This window comes from Oxyura jamaicensis, chromosome 4 (assembly GCF_011077185.1).
Source record: "Oxyura jamaicensis isolate SHBP4307 breed ruddy duck chromosome 4, BPBGC_Ojam_1.0, whole genome shotgun sequence".
NCBI classification, from domain to species: domain Eukaryota; kingdom Metazoa; phylum Chordata; class Aves; order Anseriformes; family Anatidae; genus Oxyura; species Oxyura jamaicensis.
The window spans coordinates 87198221-87223821 of record NC_048896.1 but is presented as its reverse complement, the minus strand read 5'-3'; the positions used below and the strand labels follow the sequence as shown (position 1 = coordinate 87223821).

At 43.6% G+C, this 25601-nt stretch overlaps 1 protein-coding gene across 2 annotated transcripts in view; it reads left to right on the top strand.

The window, feature by feature from the left end:
• FAM193A (family with sequence similarity 193 member A) overlaps window positions 1–25601 on the top strand; it is a 77694-nt gene that overhangs the window by 4133 nt on the left and 47960 nt on the right. The gene's annotated exons all lie outside the window — the stretch shown is intronic.

Sequence of the window (25601 nt, the reverse complement as noted above, 5' to 3'; positions counted from 1 at the left end):
ATGCTTGATTTGTTGGAGGCTTTTCTTCTCTCTTTGCCCCTCCATGATTCAAACATTCAAAAGAAATAGTGTATAAAAGATGAGCTTTGTCATGAACTCAGGAGTTCAACAAATACCTATCTTTTGTACATAGCTAACAAAAAAGACAAATGCATTTTGGCCATTTTTGTCAACGCTCAGATGAACTTGGTAATTCTAATAAAATAATATTGTAACCTTGAGTTGAGGAAACAGGTGCTCTTAAAAATTCATGATACTTTAGGAAAAAAGTCTTTTGATAGTCCAGGAGCATGCTTCTTCCCCTGACTAAATGCGATGCACTCTTTTTTTTTTTTTTCCCCTTTAAATGGAGGTGCGGTCCCTGCCTTGAAGAGCTTATGCTCTGCTTGTTTTTTAATAAAAGGAGATGTAACAGAACACGGTGAAACTATTAGGACTGATTTTAGGTGGTACGGCTGAGTTACCTTGCTAATTTAGAAAGGGAATCTATTGCGACTTAGGTTGAAGCCTCCTAGTTAGCTTCATTTAAAACAAGCTTAATGGTTGCATAACGCTCACGTTAATAGCTCTTTCTTACCTTCACTGACCACGGGAAGATGCTATTTTTCAGCTAAGAGGTCGGAGACCACAGGCAGCCTCGTAGCCCTCTGTTCGGACCTGGTAATGCCGCTCCTGGGAAGCGTGTGCCTGTGTACTCCTGACCTTGATGGATCTCCAGTCCCTGATTGCTCCATTTCTCCCCCACCTCCTGCACCTGCTCTATCATGGTCAATTGATAACGAGAATAATTGCTTGTGAATTGTTAAATGAAACATGTGGAAAATGTGGCCAAAATTGCATCTGGTTCAGCAGTGCCTAACCGGTACTGGCTAAGTAGCCTGCTATGGCTTTGTTAGGAAGGAGGTGGGTTTCTTTCTTGCTGTATTGGTTGCAAAATGTTTGAAAGAGATTAAAAAGATATTTTTGACTATATTAAAAAAAAGACTGACTCCATTCCCTTCCAAACTTTAGTTTCCTGTCTGTGAATGAAACCTTGCTGATTTAATTCAGTTAGGTTAACATGTAATCAGGTTTCTTGTTGAGTGGATGGGTATTGATGGCAACATTCAGGGTTCTGACCAGTCACTGTCCTGCAGTTTTTTCATACAAAACAGTACCCCAAGTGTCATTTTGTGTATCATGTCAGATTTTCTTTTAGAATGCATATCCTTTTGGAGTGGTATCCCACGATCCCACTGTAGTGGGAGCCCTCGGGTCCCCTCTCCTTCAGTCACCGTATGAAGAGATCCTGGCTTATTCTTCTTCCCTGGCAAGGAGAGCCAAGTGCACCTCGAAATGCCAATTGATGGCATCTGGTGCCTGCAAGGGTCATGTTTAGTCCCTGGTATGGTTTTTGTAGGGGTGCTCCTCAAGAAACATAGGTTTGCTGAAGATGTGTCGTTAAGAAGTTATGAGGAGAAATAACTGGAAATGAGCTTGCTTTTGCTTAGGATGGACAGGGCTTCATGGATGTGCTAGGCAGTGTTCCAGCACTTCTGTTGGTACAGCTAATCAAAGAAGATTTAATATTTGTTGAGGCTCCTTCAATCTTGGGAAGAGAGGTCACTTATCTCTTACTAAAGTGATGAGAACAGTTCCTACATTTTCTTGTGCTAAGTTTTATCTGAATAGTGACCAAGGCAGCTTTGGACTGCTCTGCTTTGAGGAAGAGTACGTCATATGTGAAACTTCCCTGGGGTAATTGAAAGAAGGAAGTATTGAAGTTAAATAGATAGACAAATGCTGCAAACTGCACTCTCTCTCTGTTAATAACTTAATCCACAAGTTCAAGTTTCTTCTGCAAATGAAGAGTTCAAATGGGAAATGACATCTGGAATGGTGCTCTTAATGTTATCGTGGGAACTGCCGCAGTTGAGGTTTGTCAGAGGATGCAATGAAATAAATATGCCATTATTTCTGTGACATGAGTGTTACTTGATTCTATATTATTAAAATTCAAGGCAGCCTATGACATTACTGACCTTCACCTCGTAGCCATGTGAGCAAATACACCAGATACAGGATGAAAGCTCTGTCTGAGCAGCACAGTAATTCTCCTGAAGTATATACTTGGAGCAAATAATTCTGATACAGCACGTGCAGCTGCTTTAGTGGTACGGAGGTTAGTCTGAGCACCACGTTACACAGTGGCTTTCAGGGAAACAAATTACTGGGGCTGCCTCATGAGCCTGTGTGAGGCTGTTGAATGAAGCTGTTCCTGCTGGACTGGTGATGGAGCTGGAGAGAGGCTTTCAGGGAGCACGAGCTTCAGACGTGTGCTTATGTAATTAACTTAGCTTCTGTTGGACAAGCTGCATGACTTGGGAAAATGTGGTTCTTTCCATCACAGAATTCCTAGTAATAACAGGGGATGCTTGAGCATCTGGGAAGGAGGCATTCCTGCTCTGAATCATGCTGTAGGAGACAAGTCTCTCTCCACCCTTTATTAGAGGAAGCCTAGGGGACTTTGGTACAAGCTGGACGCCCAGAGGTGGGGATAGTGTGGAAGGCCCTATTTATCCTTGGCCTGCCTATTCAGTTATGGCTTTTTCACTTTTAAAAAATAAAACTTGAAGCTCAGAAGGTTTGAGATGAGTGAACCTCATCGCAACCTTGGTCACTTCTTAAAACTGGAAAAATAGCTTGGCTCGTTTATTGGAAGGAAGAGTGACTCTACTGTGTGTTTCTTGGAAGAAAAGCTCGGGCTACTTCCGAGAAATACTGCTGTGTGTAGTCTCTCCTCACACCCAGGGAAATAAAATCAAATGGGCTGTGGATGCTTCTATAGATCTGTTGTTGTATGGTAGAACACCACAGAGAGATTTTTACAGTAGGGACCCTTTAACACCTTGGTCTGTTGAAGTGGGTAATAGGAGCTTCCTCAAGTGTGTGTCTGCAGGAACTTCAGAAACACAAGACCACAGTCATCCAGCTAAATAACGAAGTCTTCAAAGGGTTACAGAAATCATCGCTTCAGAATCCAGAGCCTTGGACTTCCTTGATCTAGAGCACGCATCAGTAACAGCATCTGGGCTTTAGGACTTCTCTTCTCCTACTGGGTCTTGAGTGTGGCTGTGGGAGGTGACGTGCTGCTGCAGGAGGGGCCAGGAGGCGTGAGAGAAGTGAGGACCGATCGCTGGGAGCGTGCGTGGCTGGCAGTTGCTCTCAGAAAAAGCTGCTGGATTTTTTTAACTGCTTTGGCAGCAGCTCAGTGGTCTGTGTGGAGCTGCGAACAGATGGAGGATGTGATCAGCTGTTGGGGCAGTGTGTGTTGCTCTAAATAGCTCTTCCTTGTCTTCTCCAGGGAAAGGTGGCAGGAAGGGTAGAAGTGTCCAGCAGCTCAGGATACTTCACTGTTCTGGAGCTACATCTTTAGATACCTGTCTGTATTCTTCTAGAGGTTGTTATGCCTATGTTGTCAGAGTGTTAGTGAAATCACGGCTCGCGTCGCACTGTCAGCTTTGTTCACTTCCATCCCCAAGTCATTGCTCACTTTGGAAATAACAGCTTCTCTGCTGAAAAGTTAAAGCAAATCCAAGCAGTGCAGAGGCAGCGGCTGGTTTATTTCCCATCTGTGCATGTGCTGAGAAGGTAGGTTTCCTAGCCATTGTGTACGGGTGCGTGCATCGCTGGCGTGATAAACACCATTGATTGATAGCAGTTTACTACGTTGTGTGTGGCTGATGTGTTACCTGTAGTAAATAAATCCAGTAGCTGCCCTGTGAATGTGTAAAGGGCCCCATGGACCTGTAACTATCTGCAGCTTCTTTAATTAGGGATGTAAACACTGGTAGCTTCAGTCTCCAGCAGTGAAATAATTGTGTGGTGGTAGTGGTGAGGTGTTTCTTTTCCCTCCCCCTTAAGGTCTGCTCACTCACCTTCTTCAGGAGATCTGTGAGTGTGCCAGGAGTGACTACTGGAATTAGTCCCCGGAGAGGGAGCTGGAGAGGGAAGAATAGCAGGGGCATGTTCCCCTACAATCCCATACAGTTAAGCATTCAGAAAGCTGCTGGGGAGAGGGGAAAAACAGGTGCAGCAGGTTGTGTGAGGACCATCCATCTCATGAGCCAGCTGTTGTCTAAAGTTGGCCATCTAGGCTAATAAATGATCTGATTCATGGTAATCTGCCTCTCAGGTGGACTTTGCACACTTTGCTAGCTTGGCTGGCTGCTGCCTGAGCTGGTGCGCAACCTGAGCTGATGTTCAGCCTCGTCCATCAAGTGATCTGTGTGCCACCAGCAGCTATTTAGGAGCCCGGATACCTGTCAACTAGACCAAGGTCTGAACGTGACCCAGAAACAGCATCTTCGTACAACTTGTATGCAGCCCTGTTCTCAGGGGCTGGTCTTGCCTTTTGGTCATCTTGTCTCTACCCCATCTGTCAGAAGAAGCAGGTGCCAGTCACAGATCGGCAAGCTGAGAGAAGCACAGGTCTGGCTTGTGGTTAGTGAATGGGGACGGGGTCTTTGGAAGGACAGAGTGAGACTAAAGTGGCATTTTCATCCCTCTTGGATGATGTGGCAGAAGAGTTAATTTGGATGAAAAAGAACTAAAGGCACAAAATTGATTGATGTTAGGTGAAAAGAAGCTCAGCCTTGTGAGATAGACGAGTAAGTTGATGAAGACTCAAACCTCCACTGAGCATGACATTTATGTAACCTGTTTTTCGTGAACTTGACTAGTAAGTGTTTTAGGTGCATCACCTAATGACAGCCTCCAAACCCGTGAAGGACTTGGCTTGAAACTTGGTAATGTTGGCGATGTAAGGAAAAGAAGGCAGTCCATGAAATTCCACTTGACTTCTTCCAGGCGTCTTGAAAATCTGTTATTTTATTAGGACACATCTCGTTGTATGTAGCACTGAAGTTTGCTGGAAATTGCATTGAAGGTAATGTTCTGCCAAGTGTTGTGAGGCTCTACCTTGGCTCCTGATCTGCCCTAAGCTCTGTGCTGCCTCAATGACTGTTCTTCCAGAGCAAAAGAAGCAGCTTTGGGTTGGGGTGCCAGGCTGGGATGCTTTCTGCCTCCTGCTTCTTCTCTTTGATGCCTCTCGCAAAGGCAGAGGAGTGCAAGCAGCTGTGTTGGTGCAGTTGGAGGCAGGGCACGAACTGGAGCCATTGCATACTTCTTGCTTTCTGCTGTATTTTGGGACTGAAGTGATTTTGCTTTTAAACTAAGGGGAGTTCTAGAAAGCCAAATTATTTTTTTTATCAGTTTTCTAGGTGCAGGAATAGTGGCTTTAGCCCACAGAGCAGGACCCTTCCAAAGTGAGGAAGGTGGCGCTACCACTGAGCTGTACACAAGCGCAGCTCACCTGTTTTTGAGTGTTGTGTGGTCTTTTTCTCCTTCTCCGTGGTGTGGGTGCAGCAAGCTAACAGTAATGGTGTGATGTGAAGATTCATGGAGTTAACAGTTCTCACAGCAGCCTTGGGTTAGTTTGTGACCCTCAAGGAGTTAAGGAGCCAAATTGTGTAACTGTGTTAAAGCCAGCTGTGTTAAAGCAGTGGGATGTTTCAGGCGTGTAGGGAGTTTATCACCAAGATAGACGTGAGGCTCTGAATTTGGGTAGCACTAATGTTGGTGACACAAGCCCAGCGACTCTCAGGGACAGATGTTAGTGTGTGTACGTGTTCTTACACGCGTGTGCACAGATCCAAGTGTTTTTAAACATGGCATTCTTCAATGGGGACTAATAGTGTTGTTGTGTAAGGCATGAGGTACATTGTGTGCATGTGAATATTTCTGGGTTAGGGGGAACGTGTACTTAGCGTGAGTGTTAAGGCTGCTCCTAGCCAAACAAGTGCCCAAGTAATGGCTTTAACACTGGGTTGCGCAGTGAAGCCAGTCATTGGGAGCACAAGTTTGCCTTAAACAGCAGATCTGAGCCACAGTCCAATTTTGCCAGCCTTTAGTGTTTAATTGGTGTGGAGTTAATGACCAAAAGATTTCTTAATTGCCGTAATGCTTCCAGGCTGCTTATCCTCAGTAAGCTGCTAGCACAACAGATGGCAAGTCAGTGGCTTAGCTGAGGTGGACTAGAAGTTTTTCATCAGTGTGTCTTAATGGCCATAACTTACGTATGTGGCTGTAGGTGATGGGTAGTTGAAAACAAAATCTCCACTGGAATAGGCATCAGGTGAATTCAGGTTGTTTCGCCTCTCAGCAAGACACAGACCACTTCTTCACTCAGCAGAAACTTTGCAGTTACACCTGTGTGATCATCTTTTATTTCATCTCTGCTCCTTTTTCCCTGCTACTCCCAAGATTCATCTCCGTGAGCTGTCATTCTCCGCTCCTTTTCAGGGCGTCCGTGGGGAATTGTACTGGTGTCGGCTGTGATGGGAGGCGGATTGGAACAGCAGGCTGGAGCTGGCTGGGCTCTGTGGCAGTGCAGTGACTGGCTAGGAGTCTGCAGCACGGCAGTAAGAATAGACAAAATTAAATGCCCATGGTTTTCAGATGGGCATTGCTTTAAATAACAACAACTGATATTTCAATGGAAAAAATGCACGTGATTTTTTTCTGTGCTGAATACAGACTACCATACTTGGACACTGTTCTCCCCTAGCTTTAATTTTGAAACATTATGTAGGAGAGGGAGGAACTTTGTACTGAGGAATGCTACGAAGTGACAAAGTTAAATATTAATTACTATTTAATGTTTTAAGAAGTGCTGTCACTGGCCACCCAGCTTACTTGTTTTCAGAATTGGGGGGGGAAAATCATGACACTTAATCATGAATATTTTGAATATTATACTTATTGTGCTTCTTAAACCTGGCTGACACATCTTACGTCTTCATTATGAAAATGAAGAGGAGTAGCCTTTTTTTCGATGCTCTGAGCATTTGTTTCCATTTTTCATCAGGTGAAAAATCTGGTGGTTGTATCGGGTTTGCTTTCGTCCTTGGGAGTTGATCAAAACATTACGAGTGATGTTCTGCTGGAATTTATTCCTTAAATACAAGTGGAGTTTTCAAATAAGAATTTGAACGTGTGCTTGCCTTTTGTGGCTTCTGACTTAGGGACATAGTATATGTACTTGTGTATTTCCTATTTCGAGTATATATTAAAGTCTGAGGCTGGCTGTGAAGCTCAGAAGTCAGCGGGGTGCTGGTGTTACCTGTTAGTGAGCGCAGCTCATCCTCTGTGGCAGTAAGGTGCTTCTGACAGCTGGGCAGAGATCGAGTCAGGTTAGTGTGTGGTGTTCCGTGCCTGTTTTCTGTTAAAGCCTAGAGGATATGAACCAATGTTAGACCTCTTTTTTACTGAAAACAATATGAAAAAATCCATTCAAGGAGGTTACTCCCAACCCTGCTAATGTTTGTGAGCTCTTGTCTTGGCAAAATGACTGATGTATAGGGTGCACTGTGATAGTACCAGGATACTTGAGTTATTGCCCTAATAGTAAACATTTCCTCCAAAATAATTGTATTTTTACTCCGTAATTGTTATCTCAAGTTAAGAATGAGCTCTTGTGATGAGATAAGACTTTTCCGTGGTTTCTTCGTGACCCTTGTGTTTCCTCTTTTTTAATAACAGGATTTTTTCTTCAGTGTTTTATTTTGCTTGTCTTGTCCTATCTCTGCCACTTCTGCCACAAATGCACTCATTTGTGTAGTTTGCCCAAGTAATTTAACCTGTCAAAATCAAGGTTTTTTAGTGTTTATATTAGCTGATTATTAGAAAAAAAAAATGATGCAAAAGAGTCTGCCTTAGAAGTGTCCCCTTTCCTGGGATTTAGCAAAGCAGGAATCCCTTTGGTTAAACCACGAGAGGGTCACTGGAGCAAGATGTCCTTCTGTCACTCGTTGCATCTGGCTCTGCAATATGTTGTTGTGATTCTTCCATTTCTCTTTAAAATAATAATAATAAAGCTCACTTCCCTGAAAAGCCAGCCCTCTGTGCTCTGCTGACTGGTCCTGTGTAGTTGGTCTGCCTGCAGGGAAACTCCCTTAGAAAGGCTTACAGCTGCCTTAAAACACTAGAAAATGGTGGGAGCAGCAGAAGGATGGCTCTGAGTACCAGAGCTACTTTGTGTATTTACCCTTCTAATTAGCTTGTCTCCTTGCCACCTTCCAGCCCTGCCTGCAAGAGGGAGGGCACACAGCTGGGTGAGCAGGCTGCTGCAGCCCTGGTTTTATATTATTATATATCCCCTGGGGAACTTGGAGGAGACCCCATTGATTCTAGAGCTTTGTCACTTTTTAAAGTACCAGTGGACACCAGGATCGGTAAATATTTACCTTGATACAAACTCAAAAAGTGGGTGATCAATCTCAGAAATGCCATTCGTTTACTTGAAGATTGATTTTTATTATTATCATCATAATTGCACTCTTGGAAGCAGACCGAAATCCAAGCAACCACACGTTACAGTACTGCTTATAGCCATACTAATTGAATTACCATGCTTTACCTTTTAAACCTCATGCCAGCCAATAGACTAAAATAGACTTTGTGAAAAATGCTTTGCTACGATCTTATCGAAATCCTTGTCTTTAATGCTGGTCTGTAACAAAGATGCTGTTGCTGAATAGCTGGGCAGTAGGTCTCAGTTTTTTTTGTAAGGAGCTCACTAGAAACTGACACTTCATTCTTGTGAAGGTATTTGTGTATTGTAACAGGATTTCCCCTCAAATTCCTCTTTCATAGCCTAAAATGATGAGGCTCTCAGGTACTGGAGGTGTCCTCTGGCAGTTGGGTAGTTCTTTGGTTCCTTCTGCACATTTTAAACTGTCTTAAGCATGATACTAGAGCTGGATGTAATGTTCCAGAGCCTCCTATCAGGGCAATAAAACCTTAATTTGAAGTTTCATTCCTCCCTTGTTTTTAACTCGCTCATTTCTCCCTCTCCTAGCCATGGAGACAGCCGTGGTGGTGCTGCTGTTTGTTCAGCCTGCTCTTCTAATGACCTCGGTGATGGAGACTCCACAACGGCACCGAGCAGCCTATTTTTGTCCTTAAATACTCTGCTGCTAATTTCCAACTGTATAATGTGAGTCTCCCTTGCTGCAGTTCAAGCACTTGATTGCCCATTCTGTTTGGGAACTGCCTGTTCCTCCCGGCAGTTGTCTGACACCTGAGCCTGGTGTCCCTGCTTCCTACAGCTCTCCCAGGCAGGTTTCTCTCTCTGGATGCAGTCACCCTTCTCTGTGTTTCTCCCTGCTGTTCGTGTCCAGCTCCGAGAACCGTGCTGGGAAGGAAGTGCAGTTCTCCATGGAAGACTTAGCGGAGCGGCATTAGGTGGGAGGATTATGTCATGTGTCACATAAGCTAGATGGCCCACTGGAGCATTAGCCTTTTTTCCAGCAGGCTGACCTTGTTAACTCTTCTGCATACAGTCACCTCCACCTCTGTAGAAACTCACAGTACTTTATCCAGGTCTTGCTTTTTAGTTGGTCTAGTAAAGAGCCTACTAAGTAAGGCTGTCAAAAGCCTTAATTGAGTAAATCGTGACACTTCTCCCTTGTGCAGCTCCATTGTGGCAGGAAGTTGTATGTCTTTGACATTGCTTGTTTTTGACAAAACCAGGGTGGCTAGTCCTCCTCTCAATATCATCCAAGCGATTAAAAATAATGGATTGAATATATGTGATTAACTTGTTTGGGGAACTGAAGCTACGCTAAGGCAGTATTATTCCCCAGGTGTTTCTGTCCTTCACTTGGCTTCTCTTGTTTCTTTTTTCTATTTTTTTAGGGATCATGTTGTTTATTTGCTTTAAAGAAAGAGCCCATGTTCACCGTTCTCTAAGCTTCTGATATCTTGGGTGTCGTCTTGGTTCTCAAACATAAGATTATGGATTTCAAGATGGCTTAGGGGCTTCCTGAGCAAATGAGTTGAATGTTACCAGATAAAGCCACCTTGATATTTTTTTTGTTTCAATACAGCTGTTTCCAATCACTGACTCTAGAACAGTGTTTTTACCGATTGATGCTAATTGTACTCATCAACTACTTGTAGCTGATCTCTGTAGTGAGGACTAAATCTGTTTTCCTTCTTCATTCAGTAATGGACAGATTCTTTCTTGTTATTAGGAATGTCCTTATAGAAGGATTTTTTCTTAGTAGCCTCAAGCTGAGAATTGTTTCATTCTGTGTCTTTGGCCTTTTTGATTTGTCCCCTCTATTCTCTTGCCATTGTTATGCATGTTATTCATTTTCTGTATGCTTTTTCTGAGTCATTATCCTCTTGCTATGTTTTCTGCTCTCTTGCTGTGCTTGGTTTTCTTGAATTTGTGTCTCTTGTGTCATTTGAGAATTGCCTTAGACTAGCCTTCTCTGAGCTCTTATTTAATAATATTAAATCTGCCTCGGTCTGTCTCTTGCTGTTCTTCTTTCCTTTCCCTCTTCAATAACCACTGACTTAATGGTTGCATCCAGTGAAACTGTCTCATTGTTTACTGGCAGCCACTTCTTTCTTGCTGGCTACAGCTAAAGAAGGGTTCTCTGGTTGCTTTCCTTTTCTTTAAAAAAAAAAAAAAAGTCAAGTTGTTGAACTTGTGATGGAGTTGTGTATTCAGCAGATGTCCAGGTTCGTAGGATCTCCTTGTAACAACATGTCCTGTGCTTTTCTTCACTCACCTGCCTGCTCAGAGAAGGTGTCATCCATCCATCTGCCACTTGTCATGGCAGTAAGCTTGCAGCTTTTGAGTGCTCCTGTGCTTGGTAATGTTCATATCCTTTAGCGGTCAGGCACAATGCCCCCTGGGCTTCTGGGGAAGAGGTGGCTGGTGGTGGTGGTGTTTTTTTTTCTGTACTGACTGTATCCTCTTTCTGTTAGTATTCCAGCAGGGAATACACTTTCAGGCGGTAGATGATAGTCTTGATCACGTACAAAGAACTTGAGCTGCTTTTCTCATGCTTCCTCCAGCTGAATGCACATGGCTAACCCTGATGGATTGGTTGCTTCTTCCTCATGAACTTTGAGTAACTCCTTTCACTAGCTTAGAGGTTCTTATTCAGGTTCCTCTGGCTTATCTTTGGAGTTTGTTTTGCTTGTGATGCTAGTATAAAATGTTCTTCATTCAAGTTAGCAAGCAGAAAGGTTGTCTTTTGTGGCTTAATTCCTTGAAAGCTTCTCCATTCTTGCTTTCCTGTGCACGGAACCTCGTCATACGATCAGAGAAGCCGAAGCTGCCCTCTGATGCATTTTCACCCTCTGATACTCTTCTCAAGCACCTGGGGTTGGGGTTGTCTGCAGGCTGGAGTAGTTCATGCCCGAGTTGTGATAAGGAGGGCTGGTGGGGAGCCTCGAGCTTGTTACACCCCTGCTTTTTGTGCAGGGATATGTAACACCTTACCTGTTCTCAGTTGTTGTAGCAGTGTAACTAGTACCTGCATGGATGGGCAGCCGTGAGGGGTAGTTGGTGTGATGAGTGAGCATTGAACACCTTCAGGGTGGTGCGCAGCTGCCTGTAGGTTAGCTGTGATGTCTGAGACTGCTGCTTCTCTTAGGAGCTGCTGCGGACAGCCACTTGATTTTTTGGGGTCTGAGGGCAGGCAGAGAACAAGAGGAGGAGGGTGCATCCCTAGGAAAGGCCGGCAGGCAGCTTGCTCCCTGGGCAGTGCCTGGCTTGTCCTCTCCTCCCTCCCTCCTGCAGCTGTAGGTGAAGCACACCATGCGTTAGGCTTCAGCAGTGTGCTTCTTGTGGCTGCAGGACATTTAAGAGGTGGTTTGATGTATGCATATACAGCAAACAGCCAGAACTGGGCTGTTTGGGGAGGATGAGGTGCAGGGACTGAGATAATCTGGTGTGGATGTTGGCGTAATTTGTAGCTGATCAGCTTTGTGTTCAAAGGTATGCTTCTCACAGATCATCACAAATCTGATGTTAAGGCTTACTTGCCATCTTCTCCAGTAATTTTGCTGATTGCTCTGAAATCTAGCTATTAAATAGGGCTCCTCTGCTTATTGATGCTCATTTTGCAGAATTGAAGGGGCTTAGAACTGGGGAATTATTTCTCTACTTTGATTGTCAGTGTCACGTCCACGTACAGTGTGTGATTCACCTGGCATTCCATTCCTATATTGCAGGCAGAAAAAGACACACAACTGGATTGAAATGCTGCATTTGGTTGGTCCTTTGGATAATGCCTTTACCCTTGCAGGGCTTTACTTAATATCTCAGGAAATTTTGCTGTCAGGAGTGAGTCAGATGAACCCTTCACCAGTTTGCCTGATTAACCAGATAACGGCAGTTTCTTCCAACATAATTCCTTTAAGAGGGCATCTACGGTTAGATCACTGAGGCTACGTGTAATTCATTCCTAAATGTTTGTCTGAAGCATCCTGAACTTGCCTTTGAAGGAATGCAACTTACTTGTTCGTAGGCAAAGTGCTGGCATGTTCTTGGGATTTTTTTCTATCAGTCCTATTGATGTTATGTATTTCTGTTCAGGACTGAAGTATAAACAACAGATTAGATCTCTGACAACTCTGTGCTAGAGGAAAAAAAGTGTATGCGTGGCTGTTACTTGCCAGGGCTGGTTGAAAGACCTTTGGGGTGTTTGAACTACCTGCTTGGAACACTTCTGGTGTTGTACTGGGAGGGCGGGGAGTGCTTGAATCACCTTCATTGTTAGCTGTTGGTATTTCTTTAGCACATGCTGCTGCCTGATTACTGGAGAATCATTGAACTTCTTTCTAGTACAGGAAGGGCAGAATCCCGGGAGATGGACTGGCTCTGTTGTGCTGTGTCATGCTTGGCTACGAAGAAGGAAAGGATTGCATGGGGGATATGTGCTCCTCAAGAACTTGTGGTGTGTCATCAAAATGAAATCTCCCTGCCTGAGTGTTCCTTGGAAGAGCCTGGGTTCTGGGTGACTGCACATCTAGGTAGTACAGACCCAGATCTCGTTCACTCAAGTCTAAGCTTGTCTGCTCCTACATTAGTTCTGTTAGCTTGTGTATCTGCTCCCATTTCACTTGTGAACTGGGAAGAGCACTTAGTGGTGTGCGGAAAACTCTTTACAAGGTAATTATTAGACTTAAATGAGGGAAAGGCACGGTTTCTTCCTCCTCCTCCAATTCGGGCTTAATATTAAATGTGATTTTATTTCAGTTTCAAGGTTTATCTTGGAAATTTTCAGTGCTTTTATACTCAACTTGGAATACTAAATTCCGCTTTAATTGTGTTAAGTCATGTAAGAGCTTTAAAACTCTCAGCCCAGTAGTAGGTTGTTTTAAATATCAGGAAGACAAAGATAATCATATTGCAACTCAGGTGCAAATGTATCTGTGCAACTACAAAGCCTTCTGGTATCAATAGGGATAAAATTTTGGTCCTGTCTGTAGAAATGAGATAAAATCCATTTTGCTAGCTGATTAAACTTCATTTGCAATGGACTTCCACTACCCTGATTTTTCAGTTCTTTCACATGCTTCACGCTGGGGTTGGTGGTGTTTTATCTCAGGCTGAGTGTATTCCAGGACCTTGTACGCGGCTTTCCCAATCCTCAGCTTAATTCTCATCTTCCTCCCACCCCTGGTGCACTCACAGGGAGGACTTCGTCGCAGGCCTCTCGCTGCCAGCCCTGCGTGGCTGTCACTGTGTGTTCCCGTTTGTCATCGCTTGAAGGTGGCCAACCAAATGAAGCCTCGAGGGCCATGAAGCAGCACTAATACTTCCCAGTATCTTCTGGAAACGCAGCGTGGTGCATCTTGGAACTGTTTGCTTTTAGAAGTCTTAGGGTTGGGAACAAGCCATTGGTAAACCCAGATCCTTTTCCCTATTCATTTCCAGATCTTGGTAGAAAACTGATCTCTGAGAGGATGTTTGGTTGCAAATGGAGCAGGAGACACTTGTGAAGCCCTGGACTCTTGTGGCTTCTTTAATGTTTCCTTAAGATGTGAAACTTCTTGATTTGGAGCTGGTGGTTGAAAAATCCTGAGGATCAAAACTGCCAAGTATAAAAGATGGTGATGAATTTTAGATAAAAGAGAAGACATTCCAGAGTTACCAGCACAAATCACCAAATGTGTGCACAATGATGCTTTTAAACCGCCCAATTTCTAACGCACATTTTTCAATTCATGTGCGGTACCTCAGATGGATGCCATACAAAATACAGAGAAGATAAGGATGTTAATTGCTGCTGGCTTTGTTCTGAAGAAATGGTCTTCTTGAGCCAAGTAATTGGTTGCACAAGCATGGGCATGCTGTACTCCCTTGGTTACACACAGTTCAAGAGCCGAGAGCCTCATACTTAATGCGATAATTCGGGTTTTGTTCAAAAACATTTCTTTAGGAAAAGAATTAAGATAGCATCACGAACAGGATGAGCACAAGCTTATGTCATGCTCTGCAGCCGTCATTTATCAGATTTATATCTGATTTCTGCAAAATGCAGGGATTTGATTCTTCCTGTCTTTGCCTTCACCGTTCCTTCCTCGTGATGTCATTATTTGTTAAACTAAGTAAGCCCTAATATTTTTGTGCTAAATCCTGTTTTCACTTGTTCCACCTGCTCTAAAGTTAAACAGATTTTTATGACCGAAATTAATGATTTTTTTTTTTATTCTGGAGGGGAGTTTTTATTGTACTTAGGATGCTGTGAGGAAATGGCTCATCCCCTGAAGCTGTCCATGTGCACGAGTAGTGGTGCTGCAGTTTGAAAAGCAGAGCTTGACAGTTGGATAAATCCACCTTTTTTCCCCCAAGGGCAGTATCTTTCAGTTACTGCAGTACAGTATGGATTTCAGTGTGATACCCATTTCTCTAGTACATGTTTATGTGCTTAAACACAATGTAAATTGTGATTCTGTGACTTTTTTGTGTGTGTGAATGAGACAGATGGCTTTTGGCTCAAAGGAGGAGAAGGGCAAGATCAGGCTCGCAAGCACAGGCACTCCTCGCGGCATCGGGGATCTGGCGCTTTCTCCTGCAGCGATCCTTCTCCTCGGAAGGGCAATTAACCATTAACCACAGGAGACTTCGTCAGCGCAGGCTGGCCACGGCAGTCAGCGTTGCTTGGAAGCGCGCGTCTTCCTTCGGGAAGAATGTCTGCAGGGCCGGGCGGCAAGCTCTGCCTGCGGGCTCAGGGCAGTGCCGCTTCTGGTGGCGGCAGTGTCAGGAAAAGCAGGGGTGGCTTCAGCTCGTTTCCTTCTGAATGCGAGGAGTACGTTCTCCCTAGATGACACGAGTCTTCCGGCTTTTTGTCCTGGAAAACCATCGGTTGTTAATTAGCGTGGTAGCTGTACAGGCGTATAGTTCTGCGGGGTTCTGGGGAGCCGTGGAAGTGCTGTGACTCTTTCTTGCTGTTGCCTTGGAAGAAAATGTGAAATTTTACTGATAAAAGGTCTTGGAAGAGGATAAAAACGAGCTATCAGTTGTTAGAGGAGAGCCTGTATTTGTTCATATGCTACAAATAACCAATATTCGTGCAAGTGTGACCAAATTTCATATGCCCTAACTAGCCTGACCTTTGTGGTTGCTGTGCTGATGGCATGTACATAGCTGCACAGCATTTAATGGATTAAAAACAACGAAAAAACCTAGCCTGGGCCTTGAATCTATTGACAACAGTATCAAATGCAGGAGTGGGGAGGGGGTTAGATTGTATCTGGAGCTGAACTTTTCCTCAACACCATCTCTTGTGGCTACTTAGTAGGCAGGATCAGGGTAACTGCTCCTGACTTCCAAGGGCCTGTTCTCTGACACTTTCCAGTTCCACTGAAGGCAAGGAATCAACTGTTTATCAGATAGAAGTGTCTGAAGACGTAATGAAAGAATAGCAATGATTGCGAGTAAACAAATATAATGAAATTTGCTAATTGCTTTAAGAGCCTAAATGAATTCTGGTTTAGGTGATCTGCTACTTGCAATCTTTAAGTAGGGTTTATGCTAGATGATATCTATCAGTTTGAAAAGGCATCCAAACAGGAAGGTCTTTTGGCCTCTGTTATACAAATTTCATGTGACAGGCAGTACTTCAGCGTGTTGCTTAAGTACAGCTTTTAGAGGATTGTTTTTAGCAGTGGAATTCCACTTAGTGCCTGCAGAGCTAGGTAGCACTGATGGTAGGATCTGGGCATTTCATTCCAAAAGACAACTGGGTATTCATATATATGCATATTTCTTTCTTATCATAGGATAGTTTTTAATAGAGATTAGTTGTCACATCAGACTTTTTTTTTTTTAAAAAAAAAAAGAGGAGGGGCAGGGAGAGAGTTATTGCGAAGCTTGACATAGGAATGAATATTCCCATCTGTAAGTTTCATGGGATTGGTAGTTCAAGTCTGCATCATTCAGATTAATGTCCAAGGAAGGCATTTGTCCTTGTTTAATAAATGAAAACAGATGAAAAACTCCTCTGTAGTGTAACCTTTCTGTTAAGTGGGAAGTTAAACAATTGTAGATCGTTGTCCAGTTATCTTTTTAATTTTGCTTTGTGAATGCTTCCCATTTCTTGTAGAGATCATAGCTTTTTTTCTGGTGTTAACACTTCCATATTGTTGGTACTATGATGGGTGAACTCTGAATTTCCTAACAGGTGCTCATTTCCTGGAGGATGTATTTCAGGTTGATTTAGCCCAAAGAAAAAACTGTGCACTGTTGAATAATGTAGGGGGGGAAGAGCTCAGAATATATAGACACTGCTCTCTTAAAAACCATTACAGGGTAACAATGTCAGCACTCTTTTGAAAGTGCTACTTCAAAGTTGTCTTTTGTAGGTACGATTAGAAAAAAAACAACTTTGCTGGGATGCTTTCAGGCACCTTTATTTGCCATGTAGCTCTTCTCACTCGAGATGGCTGTTTCTGAGCATAGCTTTTTGTCAATCAAGGTTTGATGGATTTGTGATTTGTGAATTGAAGTGGCTGTTTAGAGTCGAGTCGGTTTTGATTACTGTGTTAGAGCAGAACTGTTGTATCTTCTCTGAGGACTCAAAGGCATGAAGATGCGGCTGGCTAATAAACAGTTCTGTGTAAATTCACAGGAAGTGTTGCTTTTACCTGTTTTCAGAGGACTTGCATCCTTTAAAGACTTAAAGTTGCGAGAAGATTTTTTTTTCCTATTCTGCTTTGTTCAATGCTGTCTGATTTCCTTCCTGCTCTATTTCTGAGGTTTTTCTGTGTCTAATCATGTTACAAACAAAACCTTGACTATGTATACTTCTCAGGGTGACTTTTTTCCACTTATTTATGTATTTGGTCTGGCAGATGCTAACAGGGCATGGCCAGCGCTGTTGCAAACAATGGAAAAACACAGGCTTTTAGCTTTCTGCAGCTATCAATCTTCATGCGTGATGTTGAACAGCAGGACTGTGTACAGGTCACTCGGCCCTGTGATTGGCATGTAAGTGGTTAAGTCGTGTTTTCAGAACAAACACAAGGTCCAGTATATGCCTTATCCTTGCAGTTCCTTTTTTGTATAATTCCTCTCCATAGGTCGAACAGCAGTTATGAGAGATGCTTCAACTGGAAAAAAGGATCTGCTTTGAAATAATTTCAGCTGCTGTTGCAAACTCTATTGCCATTTTGCCTTAATATCCCAGGTCCTATTTCACTCTTGGAATAGAAGCAAATCATATTTGCAATTTTGAGACATCATTTTGTAGGGGCTTTGAGTCATAGTAAGCTTACTTCGTTATCTATATGCTAGGTAAATCAAGTTTTCTACAGGAAGCCTCCCTGCCCTCAGCTTGTCAGCCTGTTTGACCTCCTTTATCCTTGACAATTTTTTTTATGAATACTTTTTACTAAGCTATGCACATTGTGTTATGTTTACATCTATCCAAGTGATGAGTTTTTAATAATGCGCCTTCTTGAAGAAGGAAAGCCTTTAAAGAAACTGTCTTGTGGGTTGGTCAAATTTGGTAATGGTGTGGGTTGACTTCGTAGATAAAATACTCCAAGTCTGTGCTTTTACTTTAACAAGATGAAAATTGCAAACAAGTGTCACTAAAATGACCCAAGTCTTATAGTAGATGAATAATGAGCATCTTCCAGGGAATTGCAAGCAAGAAGCCTATTTAGTTAGCTAGAAATAAGTCAACCTGGGATCTCGCAAGCTTTAGAAGTAGCACAAGTTAAACTGGAGAGAGTTGGTCATAGGTGTGTACTGGGTCTGGCTGGGATGTGAACTTTCCCTGCAGCAGCCCATACAGTGCTGCGCTCTGCACTTGGAGCTAGAACAGCAGTGGTATCACACCAGTGTTGTGTCTGCTGCTGAGAAGTGCTGGCACAGCATCAGGACTCTCTCTGACCCTCCTAGGGGGTGGGCAAAAAGTGAGAAAGAAACATCAGGAGGGCAGCTGACCTAAACCAACCAAAGGGATATTCCATACCATGTGGGGTCACACCCAGCAATAAAAGGTGGAAAAAGGAAGAAGAGGGGAGGGGTGGGCTCTCGTTGTGAAAATGTCTGTCCTCCTCCCGAACACTGGCTACGTGCGTTGAGGCCCTGCTTCAAGGACGTGGTCAAGCATCGCTCATTTGTGGGAAGTAGAGAGTAATTTCTTTCCTCTGCACTTCCACATAGCCTTTACTTGTTTTGTTTAGTTATTCCCTTTCCCTCTCCCTCTTCCCCTTTCCCTTTTTTTCCCTTTAGTTGAATTGTTTAATAATATTTCCTTAATAATATATATATATATTTTTTTCCTCTTTAATTAAATCATCCTTATCTCAACCCGTGAGTTGTTCTTTCCTTTACTTCTTCCCCTCCTCATCTGAGGAGGGGGAGTGAGAGAACAGTTGTGGTGTTCAACTGCCTAGCACGGTAAAACCACCACAAGGTGTTTGCTGAGGAGCTGCTTGGGTAGCAAATAGCACATTTTGGGTTAATGTGACGATTGTCTATCGCCAGGTTTATCTCCAACTCTGAATAGGTTTAATATGTTCTTCCTAACATGCTGGAGGAGTAGTATTGTGCCTTACCTTTTGGAGGGCTAAATGAGTGACCTACTTGGCAGCAGCCTTGCTGGCTCCTGCAGCCAGCGTTTGGTTTTGTAATTGAGAGCAGCACTTGAGCTATCTGCTTGGCATTTTCCTGTCTATTGCTCGTCTTTACAGACAAAACAAGAACAAATTCTCTCAAGTCTGATGAATCATCTTTTTGTGGTGCCAGCATTGTCTCTCTTCTTCCTTCCCCCGTTATAGATTATTTCCTGTATTTAGCCCTTGGGTACGTAAATCCCACTGACTAGGCCTGATGGAGGGAGCGTGCTTTACAGGCAAGATTTCCAGCCTGCTGGATCCCCTTGGAGATACACACAGGGATCTTACTTAAATCGATTTTAGTGATGTACTGTTGGTTATCGTAGCCAGCTGAGGTATCTTACAGCTGATGTGGTTGTCTGCAGCAGCTCTGGTTTCAATTCCTCCTGTTCCCCAAATGTCATCTGCGACCTGCAGAGGGTTATGCAGTTGCTTTGTGTCCAGCTCCTTGGCTGCCAGGTGGAGATTTGGCTATTTCCACTTTGGAACAGCATGGTAAGATAAAAATGTTTGAGCGTGCTCATATGCTATGGTATTAATGATTTCTCTTAAGTACTGTAGCTATTGCACATAAATGTGCTGTATGTTAGGCAGCAGCATAGTGAAGGATTGACTCGACACATTAGCCGTATTGATGCAGAGTACTTTCTGCCATCTGGAACCTGTGCCAGATTTCTCACTAATGCTTTACTCCTGGCAGCCGTTCAACTTCTGGCAACTTCTGTTTCTCCTGCTCCTTGATTATTTCAGAGCTAAAAGGTGGTTATCTGTATTTGAGGGTAGCATTCAGATTCTGTATTTCAAGTTTTGGGTATAGCAAGAGTCACAAAACCCTCATAACATCCTTTGGAACGCTTCCACAGACTTCAGCAGAGATTTAAAGGCTTTCTGAAACTGCAAGCACTCCAGTGACTCTTGAAGGAGTCCCAGGGGGCCGACTTCTTGCATCACTGACTGATTCATGTCTTTATGCATTGAAAAGTTTTCCTATCTCAGTTGTTTGGACTATGCTAGAATAATTCAAGGTAGGCTGGGAAAAGATAGCCTAGGAGTTTGTGGTCGTGCCCAAAATAGGAGGCTTGTTAAAATGGATTAATAGTCTGCAAAATGAATCAATTGGCTGACTTGATGTGGGTACTCTGGTTTTGATTATAATCACCTTATCTCTGCTTTCTCTGGTTTCTGTTTGGAACTCCAAGATCTTTAGTAGAACCAAGATCTGTTCCTGTAGGAAGGCTTCACAGCCTTCCCTCTGGGTGTCCTTCAGGTGGTGACCTGGGCAGCTAATCAGTGACCTCCCTGCTTCCTCTCTGCGTCTTCTCAAACACCGAGACTCCCTGGCAAGCAAGCATCTGTTAACAAGTACAAGTGTGTTCTGTTCAGAGTCACTAAAGATGTGTAATTATCACCTAAAAATTGGGTGTTCATGATGTCAATTTCCTAAGCAAAAAACACAACTGCTTCTAAATCAGTGTTGGGTACTAGGATATTTTGTTCTTTATCCCCACGATTACTAAAACTATTTGGAGGTTCTTATCCATATACAGCCCTCCCCTGAAAATTAAGTTCACTCCAGTTTCACTACTGCAGCACATTAAATTGTGACTGTGCCTGTAGGTAGGAACCTCCAACCTCTTTGCAGCTGCCAGTGCAATGTTTACCAATTTACAATTACTGCTTAGAAGCTGTTTGGAATTAAATCAGAAAGGATTTATTTTTGTCTAAAACAATAATAAACTCTAGTAGCCTCCTGAGTTCGTGAGCAGTGCTGTGCCAATGATCCTAACAGTCTGGTACGCGCTGCTGATTGCTTTCCTGCTTGGCTTTGGGCGTGTTCATTTTATATGCTGCATACTTGAGTGCTAGGAAGAAAACTCTTACATTTAACCTCTTAAAAATACGGTTTTAGTATGCTTTTCTAAAAAGGCTTGTCACTGCAGAACCTCTACTGTTACTTGGGGTCATTTAACAATGAAATACTACACCCAGAAAATCCATAGAGGTCTGTCTTCTGTTACCAAAGCTTCCCAGTCCAAGGCCAGACTGGGCCAGGAGTTTCATGACCATGGACAGGGACGGCCGCGAGTGGCTGTGGCAGGCAGAGGTGGGCTGTGTCACAGCAGCCTCTGCAGCTCTTGGCCCTGGCCAGAGTGTCGGTAAATATTCCTGACAGCTTCCCCTAGCTGCAACAGTAATGCTGGCATCATCTCACAGCAGATTCCTGAGTGCAGTCCTGGGTGATCACTTGTCTGATTCCAGGACCTCCGTGCACTGCTTCCTTTGGGTTCAGTCCATCCTCAACAACTTCCATAAAATAAGAAAAGGCTGAATACCCTGTCCCTTGTAGCCTGGATCACGTTGTGCTTTATCAGGCATGGACATTGTTTTGCTTTGATTTTGCTCTGGGTGGGATCTTGGAGGGCTTACAGTGTTCAGGTGGGTGAGTTGGTTGTCACTCCTGGTGCATGGAGGTGGTCAGTCCATAATACAGCAAAGAGCTTCTTCAGCGAGAAATCAGACAGTGCTTTGTCTTGTGGATGGGTACTTTCAGTGCCTCCAAAGCTCTTTGGGGGTTTCCTAGAGTACAGCAGACAAGAAATGCTCGGAGTATTGAAATACACGAAAGCACCTAGGCAAGAGTGATGGGACTACCCAGTAGATCTGTTTCAGCCCTGGCATCCTCTGGAAAACTGCACTGTATCACCTACTAACTAGGCACCATGTGGGCTTGGAAAAAGACTGAAGGAAGGGAGAAGTGTTGATGGTTGGATGTTCAGGAGCAATGTTTAAAACCAATCAAGAAACACAAAGGAACAAAACCCTTGCTGTCCTAGAGGCCAGCATGCTGCCCTGTGCGATAGGGCTTGGTACCAGGCAAGTGGAGAAGGGAACGATGGAGCACCTGTAGTGATCCTTCTGTTACGGTATCTTTCCAGCTCTTCATAGTCTAGATAAATGACGTGATGCAGGCTATCTACTGCTGAGCCTATTTCTCATGGTGCTTTTTTATAATCATTCCTCGAGCTTATCGGTGACTTTGACAGCACCCTATCCTTAAATCAGCTGTGGGCACGGGGGCAGGAGCCTGAACTTTCACTCCCTGAAATCACTATCTTCCTATCCCTTGAACCGAAGGCACAAAGACATCTTTCTTTGTCCCCAGAACTCAAGAAGGACTCTGGCAGCTTCATTCATCTGCCAGCAGCAGCAGTTCCGTGCCAGATATAGCTGCGGCTGGAAGAGGAGCACCGTAGCTCAGCCGCTGCCTGGAGAGCACCCAAGAAAGAAGCCGGAGCGGCATCAGGCTGCCGGAGGGAGGGAGCTCTGCGGGTGGTCACATGCGGGGCTGCTCCCTCCCCAAGGTGGGAGGTGATGTAGAGCATCCAAGAGGGCCCAGAGCAGCTGGGGCAGTGGGGTTTGGCACAACAGGTACAGGCAGGGGGGCAGGCAGCGTGGCCCAGACCTCTTGATGGATTTCTGAAGGTTTTTGGGGGGAGGGAGATGGGCAGGGCAAAGAGCGGTGGGTTTCTTTAGTATTTTGCACATACAGAAAACGTGTTGTCTCAGGTGTTTCAACAGATACAACTTTTCACCTCCCTGTAGAAAAATAAGGGGATTAATTAAAGTGCTGTGGAATTACCTTTGAACATTGTAGAATAAAGTACAGCCTTCACGTAACACTTCTCCAGTCTGTCTTTCCTATTGTGCTTGAGACAGTCAGCGTGACACTGTCTCTGTTTTCCCACAGGATAAATTTGATTAAATACCCTGTTTTTTCTGCATCGCATCTCTGAACTGCTGAGGGTTCAGTGATGATGACTTGAATTCAGGTCTGTTTCCTGTGCCTTTATTTTCCCTGAGGTTTTCATGAGACTTTTCATCCCTCGTCATCCCTCACTGTCTTCATGCTGCCTGTGTGACATAACCGGCCTTCCATCCCAGGGCAGCGGGGCATGTTTCCGATCTCGTAACTCATCCCTCAGCCCACTGGAGCTCTGGTTTTGATTGTGACAGACTATTGCAGCAGCTCCTGACAGGCTTTGTTCGAGTGTGTGCGTTCCTAATTGCTCGGCCGATTCTTCAAGGTCATTCAGATGACTTCAGAGCATTGCTTGCAGCAAGGCTTCCCTCCTTCGTGCTTTCTGGTGTGAATTACTCTGTGGTGAGGTAGTACGCCTATTTTCCAGAAAACTGGGGTTCTGAAGAGGCTGAATTAGTGTGGCAGCAGCTTGCAAGATTTTTTTCAGTGTAAATAACATCTGTAGAAAGAACAGAAGATATTTTTTTTCTGATTAACCTTACAGTGAAGAGGGCATGCGCGGTTCCTCTTTTAGGGATCATGACAGTCTCCTTCTGGCACTCACCTTCACAAAATAGCCTTTTAAAATCCTGAAAATAGATGTCCAGGACTGTTTAAGAAAAAACTCAGGTGTTGTCCAGAAGTAACAGCTGTCTAGTTTCTCTTGCTTCACATTTATACACACTGAGTGGCATCTGCTGACATACGGCCCAGTAACTGGATCCTGTAAGGCCCTTCTGCCTTTCTGCAGTCTCTTCAGGAACATGATGAACGTGGTGCTGTTGGGGAGCTGCCTCGGCACTTTCTTGCTCCAGACTTCAGACAGGGACAGTTTCCTTGATCTGCTCTGAGAATTTAACAAATACTAAAAACTAAACCAAAACCCCCTCCTGCTCCTCTGGTAGTAGTGAAGTATAAAGCGAGTGTTTACACACTGTTAGTGCAGCTCTTCCATCACTGAGCTGCTTTAGCCTGAACATGACCCGCTCCTGGTGGTCAGTTTGAGTCATCCATTTCCCTATGTGCCACCTTCGAGCAGGGCTTTGCTTTGGAACACCCTCTGCTGCTTCCTCCATGAAGGAGGCTTTCGCTGGGAGGATATCTTGAAGCTCTTCCGTAGTGAACATGAAGAAAAATAAATCTGGTGCTTCTGCCATGACCTTGGCTTCTTGGAGCATTTTTTAATGAGAATGTTTTTCATTTACTTTCACCCGTACAGGTTCTGACAGGCTACCTTCTCCTCTTCACAACTCTTATGCCTTGGAAAAAAATATGTAGCTGTAGTTTTAGAGTTTTCCCTCATTTCCTTAAATTTTGTGAGACAATCTCATTGTATTTTTTTCCTGTTTAAAACCAGGCAGTTTTCAGCTTGCTATTGTTTGAGCCCCCTTTGGACTGCTTCTACGAGATTCCTCTAATTTTTCTCTGATGTGCTATTGAGCCATCTCCTTCCCTTGCCTGTCATGTCATTGGTGCCTTCCTCCCTGTTCGTGTCTCTTCAGTTCTTTTTTTTGTATTTAAGTCTCACGTAGTGTCTTAAACCTCACTGCCTACAGACATTTTACTCTTGATGATTCCCTCTGCTTGTTTCTTTGTTTTTTAATTTCCTGATGGTTGTTCCTCTTGCAGATTTTCTGGTCAGTGCTAAGTTTTGGGGATTTATACTAATATTTTGAACCAAATAATGCACGTTGGCTAGGATCAAGAAATGCAATGCTGCTAACAGAAGAAAAGGCATCTTATTCTATGAAGCAGCCACTCCTGATGTTCAGTGTTTTGTTGTGAAATGTTCTGGATAAGAGAAACTTTCCAATACTTGTTTTTCTCTTGAAGAATTTCTGAGTGCCCTAAGTGTGATTGCTCAGCATCAGCATGCTAAAATGCTATGGTTGATGCTTTTTTATCACTGTCTTGAATACATTTACCTTCTCTATATTCCCTTAATGAAAAGAGTTTTGAGCGACTTGTCTTTTTGGAAGTTAGTCTTGAATTTTCTCAAAAAATGCTTTTAGAGCTGCAGGTACCAATTTCATTCTAAACTTCCTAACTCGTTTCTTTGTTTTTGAAGGCCACTGCCCAGTCAACCTCCAGTAGTAGAAGTCCTTTGAAGAAGAGTTTCTTTGTTCAAAAAAAAGTTTTTTCCCCTTTTGGAAAATGGCTGAAAAAAATAGAAGCCAAACTTGATTTGATTTTTCTTGTTATTCCCATGATTCTAGGTCTGAGATGCCTGACGTGCATATTAGGAGGGTGTTTCTTAAATGCAAGCTCCTCAAAATTAGTTTTCTTACTTGTATCATTTCTAGTAATGATTTGAAGGTTGTTTTATCCTCTACTTTGCCTTCGAAAAGTCCAGCTGAAGACAGTGGCTTTGCGATAATTGAACTGGCTCTGTAAACCAAGCAGCTGGTAGTCCTGTGGATGAGTAGAGCTGAAGGATGCTCCTCTGTGCTGGGGGAGGCTTCAGTTTGAGTTTCTGGTTTCTTAGCAGGGCAAAAATAGTTGCCGAAATCTGTCAATGTGACATGCAAGAGATTATTGTGTTGTTTTTTTTAAGTTAAATGGGCTAGTTGTTGTAGTCTTTAAAGCAGTCTTAAAAATATTAGTATCAGACAGTAGTAGGTAGAAAATTGGAGAACAAAAAGAGGCTAGCACAAACAGAAGAGGTAGAATGAAGGTATGAGTTGCATTATATCTGAAATTCAAGTGAGAAACCAGTGCTCAGGAAAAGGGAGGATGGTTAATAAAAACACCGACTCTTTCTCCCCCTCCCCTTTTTTTTAATCAAGTGCATTTAAATTCTTTTTCTTCAAGGCAATGCGGTCCA